This window comes from Elephas maximus, chromosome 1, assembly GCF_024166365.1.
Source record: "Elephas maximus indicus isolate mEleMax1 chromosome 1, mEleMax1 primary haplotype, whole genome shotgun sequence".
Classification (NCBI taxonomy): Eukaryota; Metazoa; Chordata; class Mammalia; order Proboscidea; family Elephantidae; genus Elephas; species Elephas maximus.
In genome coordinates, this window is record NC_064819.1 from 81,859,310 (window position 1) to 81,877,944 (window position 18,635).

Below are 18,635 nucleotides of genomic sequence, written 5' to 3' on the forward strand. Positions count from 1 at the left end.
TTCAATATTGAGTGACTGTCCACCATTTTGTCATCTGAAGTGATTTTCCTATGCGTTGTAAATCCTGCCTTTATGATGTTAACGAGGTGGGTTTAGTGGCAGTTATGTTAATGAGGCAGGACTCAATTTACAAGATTAGGTTGTGTTTTCAGTCTATCTATTTTGAGATATAAAAGAGAAAAGTAAGCACAAAGACACAGGGACCTCATACCACCATGAAATGAGAGCCAGGAGAACAGTGCATTCTTTGGAATGGGGGGGCGGAGTCCCTGCAATGAGAAGCTCCTCGCCCAGGGAAGACTGATGACAAGGACCTTCCCCCAGAGCTGACAGAAACAGAAAGCCTTCCCCTGGAGCTGGCACCCTGAATTCTGACTTCTAGCTTCCTAGACTATGAGAGAATAAATTTATTTTTGTTAAACCATTCACTGGTGGTATTTCTGTTATATCCAAAAACTCAGAATTAGATAATTAAGACACCATGATGACACTAATCAAAAGAAAGTTGGAGTTGCTGTATTAATTTCAGACAAGTTGGATTTCAGGGCAAGGAAAATTATCAAAAGTACAGAAGGACATTAGGTAACGATTAAGGGGTCAGTTCTCCAAGAAGACATAACAATCCTGAATGTGTATGCACCAAATAACAGAGCATCAAAACATATGAGATAAAACTCATATCTGATACCACTTGTGTTCAAGTTGTATTCTGCAACACATGGGTTGTCATGAGTCAGAGTCAACTCCATGGCAACTGCTGCTGGTAGTGAATCTAAGATATACAATAAATTCTTAAAACACACAATAAAAAACACAAGCAACCCAATTAAAAACTGGGTAAAATATTTGAACAGACACCTCAGCAAAGGAGATATACAGATGACACGTGCCATTAAAAAAATACACCAACCAGTTGCCCCATAAGTAGACTTGTGCTTCATAGAGTTTTTAATGAAGTAGATCCCCAGGTCTTTCTTCTGAGGCACCCCTACCCTTTGCCATCGAGTCGATTCCAACTCATAATGAGCCTATAGGACAGAGAGTACTCCCTCATAGGGCTTCTGAAGAGTGGTGGATTCAAACTCCTAGCTGTTGGTCAGCTGTTGATGGTTTTAAACCACCAGTCTTTCAGTTAATAGCCAAGCACTTAACTATTTGTAATAGCCAGGAACTCCTATATGCCACTGTTGTTATTAGTTGTTGTTAGGTGCCATTGAGTCAGTTCCTACTCATAGTGACCCTATGCGCAACAGAAAGAAACACTCCCTGCACCTGTGCCATCCTCATAATCATTGTTACACCTCAGCCCATAGTTGCAGGCACTGTGTCAATCCGTCTTATTGCAAGTCTTCCTCTCTTTCACTGGCCCTCTGCTTTATCAAGCATGATGTCTGTCATGGATTGAATAATGTTCCCCCCAAAATGTGTGTATCAACTTGGTTAGACCATGATTCCCATCACTGTCTGGTTGTCCTTCATTCTGTGATTGTAATTTTACGTTAAGAGGCTTAGGATGGGATTGTAACACCACCCTTACTCAGGTCACCTCCCTGATCCAGTGTAAAGGAAGTTTCCCTGGGGTGTGGCCTGCACCACCTTTTATCTCTCAAGAGATAAAAGGAAAGGGAAGCTAGCAGAGAGTTGGGGACCTCATACCACCAAGAAAACAGCACCAGGAGCAAAGTGCATCCTGTGCCTGAGAATCTCCTTGACCAGGGAAAGATTGAGGACAAAGACCTTCCCCTAGAGCTGACAGGGAGAGAAAGCTTTCCCCTGGAGATGATGCCCTAAATTTGGACTTCTAGCCTACTAGACTGTGAGAAAATAAATTTTCCTTTGTTAAGAGCATCCACTTGGGGTATTTCTGTTATAGCAGCACTGGATAACTAAGACAGAATTTGTCTTTCTCTAGGGACTGGTCACTCCTGATAACATGTCCAAAGTACATGAAATGAAGTCTTGCCATCTTTGCTTCTAAGGAGCATTCTGGCTGTACTTCTTCCAAGACAGATTTATTCATTCTTCTGGCAGTCAATGGTATCTTCAATATTCTTCACCAACACCATAATTCAAAGGTGTCAATTCTTCTTCAGTCTTCCTTATTCATTGTCCAGCTTTAGCATGCATATGAAAAAAAAAAATCCTGTGGAGCATGTCTACTCTGGCCTATAGGGCCACTGTGAGTCAGAATCCACTCGACTGCAACAGGTTTAATCTTTATGGAAGCCAACTGCCACATGTTTCTTCCCTAGAGTGGCTGGCAAGTTCCAATCACTGACCTTTTGGTTAGAAGCTGAGCACTTACCACTGTGCCACCACAGCTCCTTTCAGGATGTCACCAGGGCCATGTTTTTGCAGAGGTTCTAGGGGAAGACCCCGTCTTGTCTCCTCCAGGTTTTGGTAGCCCCAGGTATTCTTGGCTTAAGCCTGCAGCATAACTCCATGGCCATTTTCCTCTGTGTCTCTGTGTCTTTTCTCCTATTTTATAAGGATATCACTCAGAAGGGATTAGAGCCCACCCTAATCAAGTATGAGGTCGTGTTGATTTAACTGGTAACATCTTCAAAGACCCTACCTCCAAACAAGATGACATTCACAGATACTGGGGGTTAGAACTTCAATGTATCTTTTTGCGGGACACAAATGAGTCCATAACACAGATGTACGCATATACCATAGATTATTCAATCAGCCTCAGTTAATTGACATGTGGGTTATTTTGTCTTTTTCTATCATAAAGTTTAAACAGATGAGCCACATTACTGTTTCGTTTTGTATTTTTACCCAGGTGTTTGGAATTGATTGCTAACAAAGATTTGCTGGATGGGAGGATAAATGCAAATAACGTTTTGCTAGCTACAGCTGTGCGCATTCTGAATCTGTGCATATCTCATACCGGAAGCTCAATAAATATTTTTTGGAGAGAAAGAACTTGCATAATTTAATGCAAAAACTTACATGAAGAGTTATTTAGGGCATTTCACTTTTCCTTTGGAAGTGGGAGTTCTGCAGCCACAACTGCTTGGGATTAATAGAATCAGAATTTGGAGTACAGTAAGCACAGGAGGGAAACCCTGGTGGTGTAGTGGTTAAGAGCCACAGCTGCTAACCAAAATCTAGGTAGAATCCACCAGACGCTCCTCAGAAACCCTATGTGGCAGTTCTACTCTGTCATTTGAGGTCGCTGTGAGTGGGAATTGACTAGATGGCACCCGGTTTGGTTTTTTGGTTTGGAGTTAGAGAGGAGATTGGTTTGCAGTGCAGCGGAAAATGTCAAGGCCCTACTGGGACTTGAACCCAGGATCTCCTGTTTACAAGACAGGCACTTTAACCAGCTAAGCCATAGAGCCCACACAGGTGCCTGGGTTAGTACTCGTTCTGTCCTGTCGGATTAGTTGAAATACTCTTGCTACAAAGTCCACACGATCAAATGCAGTTTACAGTGAGAAAACGGGCAAACTCCAGGAAGAGGCTTTTGCTTACTCATATGTACTGTAGAACTAATAAAGCAGGAAAAGATTCGGGCAGCTGCAGTGTCTGGGCCAATAATTCTTTATTTAGTGCAAGGATAAAATTCAGTAACTAAGTCGAGGCTGCCCAGTCGTTCTAAATGGGATAAAGTTTTCTAAAACCAACATTTGCTGTTACGCCTCATCTTATATAACTTAGATTCTTCTTTCGAATTGCCCAAGTGAGGATCTCTACCAAACGAACTCCACTGAGAGACTCAGACCACCTGTTTTCACATTACTCGGACTCAAAGCAAGCAGTGGTTTAGAGGGGAGGGAACCGGAGAGAACAACGCCAAGTCGAGCACTGTAATGACTCCAATCATACCACTAGAGGTGTAGAGCCTCTTGGGGGAAAGGGGGAGACGAAGTGAGGTCGGCTGGCCACACGGAGTCCCCGAATCCGGGCAGAGTCCTCCCAAGGTGAAGAGCTTTGTGGCTCCAGCGAAAGCCCGCTGTACCCCCTATTCACTCAAGACTGGTTTCTAGCTTGGTAGGTCATCGACTCACAAAGAAAGTAACCTCTTCTCGTCTCTAACCCGGCCCTTGCACCCTGCGGCCACCCCAGATTTCCCCCCTCTCGTCGCATTCCTGCCCTCGGGGTTGCTCAGAGGGCTGGGCCCCCTGGCTGTGAAGCTGAACGCAGCTCTGCCCGGCCGAGAAGGTCCCGCGTGGGACTGTAGAGGGACCGTGGGAATCGGGATGAGGCAGCAGGTATGACACGCTGGGACTGAAATGACTGATGGGTTGAGAGAGAGGCTGGGCAGGGGAGGGGAGACCCAGGGACCCCGCCCAGACAGTGTTGGTAAGATGAAAGCAGCCAGGAAGCGTCATCTCAGGGCACCGGGAAGACGCTGAGACATAATTCAAATGCGAAAGGATCCCTGCTCTGAGGTTTAGGAATAAAGGCCATCAGCACAGTCAGTGAAAGTGGAAGATCTCTTGCACAACAAGGAAACTCTCAGGCACGCACACGTATGCACCCAACACACACTCACACACCACCCAGACTCGATTTCCAGGTGGTTGGGGCGGGAGCTCCTCTGTTCGCTGGTTGTGAACATAAAGAATAACTTCCCGCTGCGCATCCCTGACCCCCAGACTCAGCTGATAAGAGACTTCGCCTGGTCACTGTCCTGAAGCCGCGTCCTCCCTTGCGTGTGCGTGTGCTTGTGCGTGTGTGTGTGTGTGTGTTTAATAATTTTCTCAGGATTTTTTTTTTTCTCTTCTAGAGTTTAATAGATTTTATTCTTTGGCAGTCTTCAGACTTTATGATATTTGGGTATCATGAAGAGATAGCAAAGGAGGTAAACTTAGGTCTCCAGTGTCCCTACTTGACGAATCAAAAACCAAACTCATTGCTGCCGAAGAAGCATAAAAGTCTCATCCCTGAGACTTCCTGCAACATTCCTAGTCCCCCAGTTCCTCCTTGCACAGGCAAACACAGTTTCTTGGGTATCCTCTTGTGGATGATACCTGCTCCACTTTTTTATGCAAATAGGGATATTCCAAACACATTCCACTACATCTTAGTTTTTCACTTCATATATGTTGTAGCGATTTCCAAATCAATACAGAAAGAGCTTCTTGCTCCTTTCCTAAAAAGGAAAAAAAAAAAAACAAAAAACAACTCACCAGTGTTGTGTTGATTACACCCATATTGACCCTACAGAGCAGAGTAGAACTGCCCTGTAGGGTTTCCAAGCATTGGCTGGTGGATTTCAAATGCTGACAGTTTTTAGTTAGCAGCCAAACTCTTAACCACTGTGCCACCAGGGACCCCTTCTTTGCTTGGCAGCATAGAATTCCACAGCATGGATATATCATAATATATAACTGCCCATACAAACAATGCTGCACTAAGTAATACTGCCTATCTGATGTTTCAAATGGTGTGAATACTTTGCATACATGCAAATGCTGAAGCAGTGCATGTGACATGCAGTGGTGATTCTCATTGCTCTTACCTAATAAACATTCCACCAGCATGCCACAATGGTCTGGTTTGTCATACTGTTGCAACCACTTTTTATTGTAATGAAATAATGACAATGACAGTAATAACAAACCCATTGTCTTCTAGTCGATTCTGAGTCATGGTGAGTCCATGTGTTACAGAGTAGAACTGCTCCACAGGGTTTTCTTGGTTGTAATCTTCACAGAGGCCGATTGCAAGGCCTTTCTTCCACAGTCATTTTTCCCACATGTTTTAAATCCTACTCTCAGGCAGTAATCAACCAGGCAAGACGAGATTATGTTAAAGAGGATTAGGGTGGAATACAAAACCCTTACTGAGGTCACAGCCCTCATCGGATGTAAGGGGGGTTTCCCTGGAGTGTGGCCTGTGTAATGTTTTATCTTACAAGAGATAAAAGAAGACAGAAGCAAGCAGAGAGATAGGAACCTCAAACCACCAAGAAAGTAGGCCCGGCAGCACAGCACATCCTTTACACCCCAGGTGCTTGAGTTGAGAAGCTCCTAGACTAGGGGAAGATTGGTAACAAAGACCTTCTTCCAGAGCCTGCAGAGAAGGAAGGCCTTCCTGGGAACTGGCACCCTGAATTCAGACTTCTAGCCTCCTAGAATGTGAGAGAATAAACTTCTGTTTTTTCATGCCAACCACTTGTGGTATTTCTGCTATAGCAGAACTAGATAACTAAAATACATGGCAACTCAAGTCAGTAAAAATGGGTGAATTATTTGATAAATGATGTTAGGCTATCTGGGTGGCCATCTAGGAAAATCAAAGCTTACTTCAATGCATCACCTGTAATACTTAATCAAATTCAAATAGATATAAAATTTGAAAGTGAAAAATAAAACCAAATATAATTACTGGAAATGCCAAGGCAGAAAGTTTTCATACCTTTGGAGGTAGAAAACCAATTTTTTACACAAAACTTAGAAACAATGAAAATTTGACATAATTCACTACATTAAAAAATTTCTTCCTGAACACACTTCCATTCTCTTAAAAAAAACAAAAAAGATGAGACAAAACAACAACCAAAAATGCAAACAAACAAAAAAATACATAAGCAAAGTGGAAACAAAAAAAGAACAAACTATGCAGAAAATATTTGTTATTTTCCTAACATGTAATATGCAACAGAGTAGGTTTGAAAAATAGGAAATGTGGGAAAAAGTAATAGATTTCTATTGGCTTATCTGTCCCTGGGTGGTGCAGTTTATTGGCTGGGCTGGTAACTGGAAGATTGGAAGTTGGAGTCCACCCATAGGCATCTCAGAAGAAAAGCCCGGTAACTACTTCTGAAAAATCAGCCACCGAAAACCCTAGGGAGCACAGTGCTACTCTGACACACAGGGAGTCTCCATGAGTCACAGTTGACTCCATGGCAACTGGTTATTGGCTAGTTTATGCAAATAGTATTCCTTGCAGGTAACTCCATAATATAGTTGCCTGGGTAGGCAGAATCCTGGGCAGGTGGAACGCGGAGGGGAGGTGGTGGAAGGGAAAGATTTTCACTGTATATAAACTGTTATGTTTTTGTAATTTAGAAATATGTGAGTTATGTTTATTTTAATATAAACATTTTTTAATCTGTCCGTTGGACATGAAAGGCTGTCCTGAGATATAAAGGTTAGACAGAAATGATTGTAGTATAATTTTTATAACAACACTGTAATTGATCTTAGCCTATTATTACAGAGATAAATACATTCCTTATATTATCTATAGCCTCTGTTCTGGTATATAGACTCAGGGAGCTACCCCAACTGAGAAAACAGAGCTGGCAACAGTATTGAACACACATCCCCAGAGACTAGAGCCTCAATCCAGAGGCCTTAGACCACAGGGCTACATTACCCCACATGCCCTGCATTTTAAATTCTGATGTTTTCAAGGAAACAATGTTTCCCAACACAGTTATTCTTTTCCTAGAACAGTTCCACAATCTAGCTGTCCAAAACACTGATTAATAACAACTAAAATTTATTAAGAACTTATTATATGCCATGAACTGTCCTTACATTAACTGTCATTCAGTCCTCCTAACTGCCTTAAAAGACAGGTACTTTTACTATGATCTCCATTTTCCTGATGGAGAATATGAGGTACAGAGATGATAAGTAACTTGCTGGATGTCACCCAGCCTTGATGTTTAAGCCACTAGAGGAAAACTATACTCCGTTGTATATTTATTTACTGAAGGGTAAAATCCTGAAATGATTTTGTCCAGGAAGTCAGAGCAACAGCAAACTTGTATATGAGGTAGCACCAATTCCTTTTGGGGCATAAAAAGCCAAGACCAGTTGCCTCCAAAGGGATTCCGAGTCATAGCGACCCTACAGCACAGAGTAGAACTGCCCCACAGGGCTTCCAAAGAGCGACTGGTGGGTTTCAGCTACCGATCCTTGGGTTAGCAGCCGAGCTCTCAAGCATTGCGCCACCAGGGCTCCCGTGGTGGTGTATAAACAACACCAACAAAAAAACCAAACCCGTTGCCATGGAGTCGGTTGCAACTCCTAAAGACCCCATAGGACAGGGTAGAACTGCCCCACAGAGTTTCCACGGAGCACCTAGTGACTTCAAACTGCAGGCATTTTTTAACTGTCAGCGGTAGCACTTAACCACTACACTACAAGGGTTTCGGTAGCTATGTATGATATATAAAATCCTATTTTTTTCCGAAATTTCATTGACACTTGAAATCATTCCAATTGAGATGTTTTCTACTAGGCATTTGGAGATATGTCTTCTTAGCTCAATAGGCAGCGTGTCAGTCTCATAATCTAAAGGTTGTGAGTTTGAGCCTCAGAGAGCACAGAATATATACATATATATAGACTCTTCTACATACACTCTCTTGAAAAAGAAACATGTTAGTAGGGAAAATTATATCACTGATCATGCTTTTGATGTGATTATAAGTGGGGCTGTATTATCTGTGACTTTTAACACTCTGCCAAGGCATACTTCAAGAGCTTTATCAATTTCCTTTGGTAGCAAGACAGTTTTTCAATACATTCAATACAGTTTTTCAATACATTTTCAATACAATGTTTTTTAATACATTCAGTACAATCTAATACCAAATTCTGAATTAGTTGCCTATTACTAATGTAGCAAATTGCCACAAATGTAATGGCTTAGAAGACATAATTTGTCCTCTTACAGTTCTGGAGGTCAGCTGTCTGAAATGAGTTCTATGGGACTAATCTCGTTTCTGACTCTGGCACTCCTGTCTCCCTCTTACAATGACCTTGTGATTACATAGGGTCCATCCAGAAAAAAATTCCATTGCAATGCACTTCATGGAATCAAATCTGCAAAGTCCCTTTTGCCATGTAAAATAACACACTCAGAGATTTTGCATATTAGGACACGGATGTATTGCGGGGGGGGGCATTATTATACCTACGACAGGCTGTCCTCTTGTCTCCAAAGGCTCATATCTGTCCCACATGCAAAAACATCCACTTCCTCCCAACATCCCCCAAATCTCAACCCATTACAGCATCAACTCAAAGACCAAAATTCTCATCTAAATCTCATCAGCTTAAAGTTCCTTATCATCTAAGCCCTCTAAATTAGGTATGGGTGAGGCTCTGGATATAATCCATCCTGAGATACAATTCTCCTGTATCTGTGAATCTGTGAAATTCAAAAAACAAGTTATCTGCAGCCCAAAATACAATGGTGGGAGAGGCATAGGTTAACCGTTATAGACTCCAATTGAAGGGATGAAATTGAAATGAATAAAAGGAGTTACTGGTCCCAAGAAATGTCTAAATCTAGCTAGCCAAACAACATTAGGTTTCAAGGTCTGGAATTAATGCTCTGTGGTTTCTGCCTCTGCCTCTGGCTAGCGGCTCTGCAGTAGGAGTCACCTCTCCAATTCATCCTTCCATTTCAAGAAGGGTAGCATGTGCTTTTACCAACTTCTGCAGTCTGAAGTTGATCAAATATGCAATCAAAATGCATTGATAATTAATGGAGATTGGAAAGCCAAAGTTGGAAATGAAGAAGGATCAGTAGTTGGAACATATAGCCTTGGTGATAGAAACAACTTCGGAGATCACATAATATAGAATTTTGGAAGATCAACAATTTATTCATTGCAAATATCTTTTTCAATGATATAAACCATTACTATACACATGGATTTCTTCAAATAGAATACACAGGAATATAATCAACTGCATAAGTGTAAAGAGATGATGGAAGTGCTCAATATCAAAAATCAGAACTAGGTCAGGGGCCGACTGCAGAAAAGTCCATCAACTACTCGTACTTAAGTTCACGTTGAAGCTGAAGAAAATTAAAACAAGTCCATGCGAGCCAAAGTACGACCTTAAGTATATCCCATCTGAATTTAGAGGCCATCTCGAGAATGAGTTTGATGCATTGAACATTAATGACCAAAGAAGACCAGACAAGTTGTGGAATGACATCAAGGATATCATACATGAAGAAAGCAAGAGGTCATTAAAAAGACAGGAAAGAAAGACCAAAACGGATGTAAGAAGAGACTCTGAAACTTGCTCTTGAACATAAACTAGCTAAAGGGAATATAAGAAATGATGAAGTAAAAGCGCTGAGCAGGAGATTTGAAAGAGTGGCTCCAGAAGACAAAGTAAAGTATTATAATAAAGTATTTTTAACTCCAGACTTGGAGTGAGGAAATGGAAAGGGAAGAATATTATTGGCATTTATCAAGCTGAAAAAACTGAAGAAAAAAATTAAAGCCTTGAGTTGCAATTTTGAAGGATTATATTTTTTTATATGGCGTAGTGGTTAAGAGCTAGTGCTGCCAACCAAAAGGTCAGCAGTTTGAATCCACCAGGTGCTCCTTGGAAACTCTATGGGGCAGTTCTACTCTGTCCTATAGGGTCACTATGAGTTGGAATCGACTCAATGGCAGTGTTTTTTTTTTTATTAATATAGGCAAAATATTGAATGATGCAGGAAGCATCAAAAGAAGATGGAAGGAACACACAGAGTCACTGTACCAAAAAGAATTGGTTGATGTTCAGCACTTTCAAGAGTTAGCATAAGATCAAGAACCTATGAGGTTGAAGGAAGAAGTCCAAGCTGCACTGAAGGCAAAACCAAAAAAACCAAACCCATTGCCATCGAGTCAATTCTGACTCATAGTGACCCTATAGAATAGAGTAGAACTGCCCCACAGGGTTTCCAAGAAGTGGGTGGTGGATTCAAGCTGTGGGCCTTTTGCTTGACAGCTGATCTCTTACTAAAGGCATTGGTGAAAAACAAAGCTGCAGGAATTGTTGGAATACCAATGGAGATGTTTAAACAAATTGTTGCAACGCTGGAAGTTCACTTACCTATGCCAAGAAATTTGAAAGGCAGCTACTTGGCCAACCAATTTGAAGAGATTCATATTTGTGCCCATTTCAAAGGAAGGTGATTCAACAGTATGCAGAAATTAGTGAACAATATCATTAATATCACATGCAAATAAAATTTTACAAACATAATTAAAAAATGGTTCACAATAGTACATCGACAGGAAGATGCCAGAAATTCAAGCCAGATTCAAAACAAGACATGTGATGAAGGATATCATTGCTGATGCCAGATGGATCTTGGCTGAAATTGGAGAATACCGGAAGATGTTTACCTGTGTTTAGTTGACTATGCAAAGGCATTAGATTGTGTGGTTCATAACAAATTATGGATAACATTGTGAAGAATGAGGATTCCAAAACACTTGGTTGTGCTTATGTGGAACCTGTACATAGATCAAAAGGCATTTGTTCCAACAGAAGGGAATACTATGTGCTTTAAAATCAGGAAAAGTTTGTATGAGGATTGTATCCTTACACCGTACTCATGCAATCTGTATACTGGGCAAATAATCTGAAAAGCTGGACTATGTGGAGAAGAACACAGCTTCAGGTCTGGGGGAAGACTCATTAACAACCTGCAGTATGCAAATGACACAACTTTGCTGAAAGTGAAGAGGACTTGAAGCACTTACTGATGAAGATCAAAGACTATAATGTTCAGTATGGATTACAGCTCCATACAGACAAAACAAAAATCCTCACAACTGGATCAATAAGCAACATCATGATAAATGGAGAAAATATTGAAATTGTTAAGAATTTCATTTTTCTTGAATCCCCAGTCAACACCCATGGAAGCAGCAGTCAAGAAATCAAAGACAATTGCTTTGGGTAAATCTGCTGCAAAGGACCTCTTTAAAGCGTTGAAAAGCAAAGATGTCACCTTGAAGAGTAAGGTATGCCTGACCAAAGCCATGGTGTCCCCAGTCCTAGTGATGCTTAATCTCAAGGCTGCTGGACCATCCTGCTTCTACACTCAACACAGCTCTTACAATATCCGTGGAAACTGGGAAATCTCTGCTGGTGCAATTTCCTCATTTATTCCAGACAGGCCAATTCTGAAAGATGAGGTGTCATCCAGACAGCATTTCTTTTTTATTTTCTGTTCTTTATTTCCACTCATGCCCGAGGCCTGTTTTCAGATCACAACTCTCTGGAACATACACTAGTTGTTTTTTGGCTTCTGTAAACCATTTACCCTTGTTTCCCACATTCAAATTAGAGTTACAATCAAGTAATATTAATTTTGCTTCCCTCTTTAGCTAGTAGAGTCCTTGGGTGGTACAAACTGCTAACACATTGGTCTAATAACTAAAGGATTGGAGGTTAGAGTCCATCCAGAAGCCCAGGGAAAAAAGGATGGACCATCTACATCTGAAAAAAAAAAAAAAATCAGCCATTGTAAGCCCTACAGAGCATAATTGTACTCTGACACACATGGGGTCACGGTTCGTCATAATCAGCTGGAAAGTAACTTTTTTTTTTTTTAAATTGTACCAGATGATGGTAAAATATAACTACAGAAAGCAGACTTGACTAAGATTAATATTTTTTTTGAAAAAACAAATTATATAAACAAACAATAATGTTTCCTCAGATTTATATATTCTCTTGAGTTCTAGGTGTCAAACCAATCTTGCTATATCCTTAGCTACAACACAGCTCTACTATTTGACTATTAAGCGGCCAGCACCACAATCTACTCACCCAACCCCTGAAAATGTTTTTACTTTATTTAATAAAAGGAGTCCAATATCCTGGCACAGTCAAATTGATACAAAAATTTCTAATGCTCATGGACAGGTGAGATACACAGTTTTTCGAATACACCGATCTGCAGGCCACAATTTGAACAGCACTAACGAAGAGACAGGATGTACTAGAAGTGAGAAGATATCCAAGGAAATCTTTCTTCCACCTTCTTTCTTTTTGTTTAAATTGAGGCTTAGTTCACAGAGTAAAATGCATATAACTTATTCAGCATGATGAGTTATTACATATGTGTATCTCATGTTACAAACATTCAGACCAAGAATTTTTCATCTCTCAGAACTTCCTTGACTTATCCCAATCAACTCTAATCTTCAGAATTCTGCCATCAATTTCCTGTGTTTTCAAATACTATTAATGGAATCATAGGATATGTGTTCATTTGAGTATGGATTCTATCACTCAATATGTTTTTCATTAGATACATCCATATTGTTTCTAGTTCTTTTTTTATGGCTGTCATATTCCATTGTATTAATACTGTACATCACGCTTTTTTCATTAATTTGTTGTTTTGTACATATGATACAACTAATGCTACTACGAACATTTTTATACAAATTTTTCAAGGGCAATAAGTGTGTATTTTTCTTGGGTCTAAATATAGCTGTGGTGTTTCAGGTTATATATATGTGTATTGTTTTAGGCAATATTTCTAAATAGTGTACAAGTGTGGATGTGTCAGTTGACAGTCTCATCAGCAACGTATGAAAGTCTCAGTTGTTTCATATCATCAGCAGCACTTGATATTTTCAATACTTTTAAGCAATTTTGGTGAAGGGGATTATTATTTCATTGTGTTTCTAATTTGTGCTTTCCTCATAGTTAATAATGTCCAACTCTTGCACCCACCAGACCAGCAACAGGATTGGCTCTGAGAGGCACAGGTGGTTTTCAGAAAAAAGGGCAGTAAAAGCCATGTTGATCCGACAAGGCATTATTAGGGAACTTATACACAGAGGATGACACGAAGATTCTTGCGACGGACAGCAAAGCATCGAATGTCACCCAGGTAGTGGTCCATGTAGGGCAGTGTGAGGTGTGGGGTTATATACCTTGTCCTTATGTGCAAGGACTGGTATAGGAGGACCATGAAAAAATATGTCTAATCTCTGATGAATGGGATTGTTCTTGCACTAGTTAATGAGTTCAAGTTGATGATACCATGAAGTCAGGTGTTTGGTGTGTTTTATCATTGTCCAGGTTAGTGCTCAGTCAGGTATTCTGTTTTTTCCCCAAAGTCCTTTGCAGCAGGACACATCTTATATTGTTTGTGGCTCTCATACTAGTACCTTCTAAAATTGGGCAATTCAGTATACTCTTTTGTGAAGTACATGTTCAATTTTTGCTCTTTCAGTTTTTTTTTTTTCAGTCTTTTTCTTATTGTTTTGTAGGATTTCCCCATATATTCCACATAAGGCTCATTTATCAAATATAATTATTGAAATATCTTCTCTTAGACTGTCAAACTGCCCCCCCCCCTTGTTTTTAAGAGAAAGAGCTTGAAAACTTTGTAAGAAGAGACAAAAAGAAAGGGTGTAAAAAGAGAGGAGAAGTTGAAAATACAAAAGTTCCATCATAGATTTTTCCTGATCATTGTGAAGAAATTTCCTCATGTGGTTTACTGAGGACGGAATTTCAGAGAGGGCTTATGGGATGAAGTGTCCTAGTAGAAGAAACATCGTTATTTGGTCTGCAATCCCCTTACATATTTCTTGGTGTAGCACTGTAAGAGACTTCTAGTCTCCTAAACTGTGGGAGAATAAATTTCTCTTTGTTACAGCCATATATTTGTGGTATTTCTGTTATAGCAGCACTAGTTAGCTAAGACAACTGCACTCTGCCAAAGGTGGAAAACTTGCAAGACCGAGTAAAACAAGGCAATCTCATCAAGTTGTGGCTTTCATACTTTCACTCTACACCAATTCAATAGAGAATTAAGTTACATTAATCTCTACATCATTTCTCACTACAATTTTCACTGATTTTTTTAAATTCCAAGCTCTCAAGGAGATGGTTTATGCAATTGTGGGGGCTCAAAAGTCCCAAATCCATGGGTCTGGCAGCAGGCTGATGATCTCTGCTGGCTCTTGGTTTTGCAAGGGCAAAGTGAATCCAAAATCTGCAGGCCAGATGGTAGAATGAGGAACCCTCCTGGCTCATGGGTTAGGAGGGGCTGGTGAATTCAAGAATTCTAGGTCAGGTGGCAGGCTAGACTTTTGCAGGCTTATGACCCATGAATCAGAGATTGGTGTTGATAAGAGTGCAGGGTGAAGACAGAGAGAGCTTTGCCAGAACATCCTTTTATATACCGAACAGACCACATCCCCAAAGAAATTCTTCTTTCAACTGATTTGTTGCTCACATCAGATCCCAAAATGGAAGGTAATTACATTATGGGAGAGCACATGACAAATCACTGAGAATTATAGCCTAGCTAAGTTAACACATAACATAAATCATTATAGTACCAATTAAAAGACAGACTATGAGGGTGGATTAAAAAAAAAAAAAAAAGACCCAACTACATGTTGTTTAAAAGAAACCCACTTTTAATATAAAGACAATGATAGACTGAAATTAAAGAGATTGAAAAAGATATATCATGCTAACACTAATCAAAAGAAAGCAGCTAGAGCTGCCACGTTAATTTCAGACAAGTCAGATTTCAGAACAAGGAAAATTATAAAAAATACAAAAGGGCATTACATAATGATTAAGGGGTCAATTCTCCAAGAAGACATAACGATCCTGAATGTGTATGCACCTAACAGCAGAGCATTAAAATATATGAGGGAAACTCATATCTGGTAAGGACTTGTGTCCAAGTTGCTCTCTGCAGCACATGGGGTCGTTATAACTTGCAGTCAACTCGATGGCAACTGCTGGTGGTGGTGGATCCAAGATACACAAAGAACTCTTAAAACTCAGTAATAAAAACAGAAAAAATCCAATTAAAAAGTGGGTAATATGTCTGAACAGATACCTCAGCAAAGAAGATACACAGATGACAAGTGCCATTAAAACCAACAACAACAACATCCAGTTGCCCCATGAGTAGAATTGTGCTTCATAGGGTTTTTAATGGCAGTAGGTCATGAGGTCTTTCTTCTAAGTTACCTCAGGGTGGAGCCAAACCACCAGTCTCTCAGTAGCCAAGCACTTAGTGCTTTGCACGACCCAGGGAATCTTATATGCCACTAGGGAATTACAATTTAAAACAACCATGTGATACTGTCTTAGGCTGGATTCTCTATAGAAGCAAAACCAATGAAGCATCTAGCTATTTATCATCTATCTGTCTGTCTGTCTGTCTATCAACCTATCTATAGAGAGAGATAGAGAAAGAGAGGGGAAAGAGAGACTGGGAAGTCCCAAGTCCGTGGGTGGGACAGGCTGGAGGCTTCTCCTGACTCACTAGCTGCAGGGACTGGCAAACCCAAGATTAGCAGGTCAGCTGCTAGCTCAAGTCCCAAGAACCGGAGGTCAGATAAACAGGAGCCAGCTGCAGAATACATAGCCAGCAAAAGCCCATAGGCCTTGTTACAACCTGAAGGAAACTCCCTTACAACTGATTGGGTATTCACAGCAGATCCCATTATGGAAATGATCACATTATACCGTGTCTAATTCTGGAGGTGATTACATCATTATACAACTGCCAGACTACTTCATAACTGCCACACCACTGAGAATCACGGCCCAGTCAGTTTAACACTCAAACTTAACTACCACAGATGCCATTACACACGTATTAGAATGGCCAAAATCCTAAATACTGATAACACCACATGCTGGCAAGAATATAGTGCAACAGGAACTTTCATTCATTTCCGGTGGAAATGCAAATTTAGTTTCTTACAAAGCTAAACATGGGCTTACAAATACATATTTGTGTTGTTAGGTACAGTTAAGTCATTTCTGACTCAGTGACCCATGCACAACAGAAGGAAACACTTGCCGGTCCTATGCCATCCTCACAATCTTTATGTTTGAGGCCATTGTTGCAGCTACTGAGCCAATACATCTTGTCAAGGGCCTTCCTTTTTACCAGGCATGATGTCCTTCTGTTATCAAGACTGATCTCTCCTGATAACATGTCCAAAGTTCGTAAGATGAAGTCTCACCATCCTTCTTTCTAAGGAGCATTCTGGCTGTACTTCTTCCAAGACAGATTTGTTCAGTCTCCTAGCAGTCCACGGTACATTTGTATAAAGCAAGTGCTTGTAGAGAAGTGGGTCTCTGGACAGAGGTAGAGTGAGCCCTGAAGAGAGCTCACTGTAATTTGAAGATCTGGAGCTCATTAAAGTTACGCATGGAAAACCAAGGGATAAGATTTGCCCCTAGAGTGACCTTGGACTCTGGAGTTCATTCTGATTACCATTGTCTTCCTGAGGTTTCTTAGAAGACCTAAGATGCAGCAATCCCCAGGTGAGATGATATGTATCTCTGCTGATTTCTGGCTCAATAAGAATCTTCTCCATTTTCACAGGAATCACTTGAAGTCCCCTTATAACTTGGGAGACTCGATTTTTCTAACAGAACTTGCGTCCCTGCTGACCCACAAGGCAGCTCACCAGAGTAATCGAATGTGAGAGAAGTAAAGAGAAGCAAATGTCTCCTTGAAAGAGACCATTAGACAGATGTCAGACACAAAGATATGCAGTTACTTGAGTACAGGCAGAGCAATAGAAACCAAAAAACCAAACCCAGTGCTGTCGAGTCGATTCCGACTCATAGCGACCCTATAGGACAGAGTAGAACTGCCCCATAGAGTTTCCAAGGAGCGCCTCGCGGATTCGAACTGCCAACCTTTTGGACAGCCGTAGCACTTAACCACTACACCACCAGGGTTTTCAGAACAATAGAGTAGTGGTTAATTTGGCCCTGCGTCTTGTGAAGCTCAATTAGGATAGTTTTGGGGTACCTGTGAAGTTATTGGTTGATACTGTGACTAGAACAACCTGGATTCCAAATACACCATTGTAAATTCCAGATATGGGGGGATGCAGGGATGCATTCTTACTAAATCAAGTTGTACTTGAAAGTCTCAAAAGTGCATTTTATGTATTATTTGTGAGAAGGCCCAATGTATTGTGTAGAGCACTATTTGAACACCTCACAGGAGGCACTTTGGCAGAAATTCTTAAATTATAGAATTTTATGAGATATTAAAGTTGAACTTAGTAGAAGAAACATACATATGCTCCCTGTGTTCTATTCAGGAAATCCAAAACCTCTAAATTTTATATATAATACGTGTAGGTCCTGGGAAGAACAGATGCCAATCTGTTTTGGAAGATTCTCAAAAGCGAGTGTATGGAAAAATGTTTTGAAGATAAAGAGTTACATATTATGTTCTGCATTTTACAGACTGCATTTTCTTACATAATCTAGCATCTGTGTACAATCTTTGGCAGAAAAACCGTAATCATCACATCATGGGTTAGTTTCCAGAAGTTAAATCAGATCGCTCCTATAATTCCTGTAAATCAAAATAGGAAGAGACCAGGTTAAAAGAAGAAGAAGAAGAAGAAAAATTACCAAGAAAGGCCTGGAATTGATGGAGAAGATAACGCATCTATACAAAGTAAAGAGAAAGGAACATAGTGACAACTTCTGTTATGAAGTTTCTTGCAATTAGCGTAAGATTCACTAATATCTTGAAGAAAAGACATGAACACCCACTGAAATTTTTTTTTTGTGTGTGTGCTTTAGGTGAAACTTTATGCTCAAGTTAAATTTCTGATACAAAAATTTATATACGTATTTTTGTCCCTTTCTTCTTCTTGAATGTGTGCATTTATTGCTATAAATTGACGTCTGAGTGCTGCTTTAGCTGTGTCCCCAAAACTCTGATACGAAGTGTTTTCATTCTCATTTGATTCTATGAATTTATACCTTCCTTAATTTCTCCTATAATCTAATAGTTTTTGAACAAGGTGTTGTTCAGTTTCCATGTGTTTGATTTTTTCCCTGTTTTTTTCTATTATTGATTTCTAGTTTTATGGCTTTATGGTC

General features: G+C 40.2%; 1 non-coding gene across 1 annotated transcript; it reads right to left on the reverse strand.

The window, feature by feature from the left end:
* Window positions 1–3,276: 3,276 nt before the first annotated feature.
* TRNAT-UGU (transfer RNA threonine (anticodon UGU)) lies at window positions 3,277–3,350 on the reverse strand. The gene has a single exon. It is a non-coding gene; the product is annotated as a tRNA-Thr (tRNA).
* Between the last annotated feature and the right edge of the window lie 15,285 nt (window positions 3,351–18,635).